Raw genomic sequence first — 265 nt, 5'->3', positions numbered from 1 at the left:
CATTTCTTCCTTTCCCGTGTGGCCGTGATGTTAGCAGCACTAAACTGAGCAAGGCACTTCGCAATGTTCCCGTATTCCCCGCAGTAGGACATTTTATACTATACTACAAATATACTGACACAATCACCGATGCCAATAATCGTGAATTATATTGTTACAGTTTGAATCATTTTCAAAAATTTACCGTGACGACAATACTGGATTAAGAGATATACTAGCACCTGTATATCTGGCAGAATTTTAGTTAGATTACTTGATATTTGCC

The sequence above is a fragment of the Haemaphysalis longicornis genome, unplaced genomic scaffold (assembly GCF_048455015.1).
Source record: "Haemaphysalis longicornis isolate Haplotype H1 unplaced genomic scaffold, Haemaphysalis longicornis Haplotype H1 scaffold_7, whole genome shotgun sequence".
NCBI lineage: Eukaryota > Metazoa > Arthropoda > Arachnida > Ixodida > Ixodidae > Haemaphysalis > Haemaphysalis longicornis.
Note: the sequence above shows the minus strand (reverse complement) of the source record.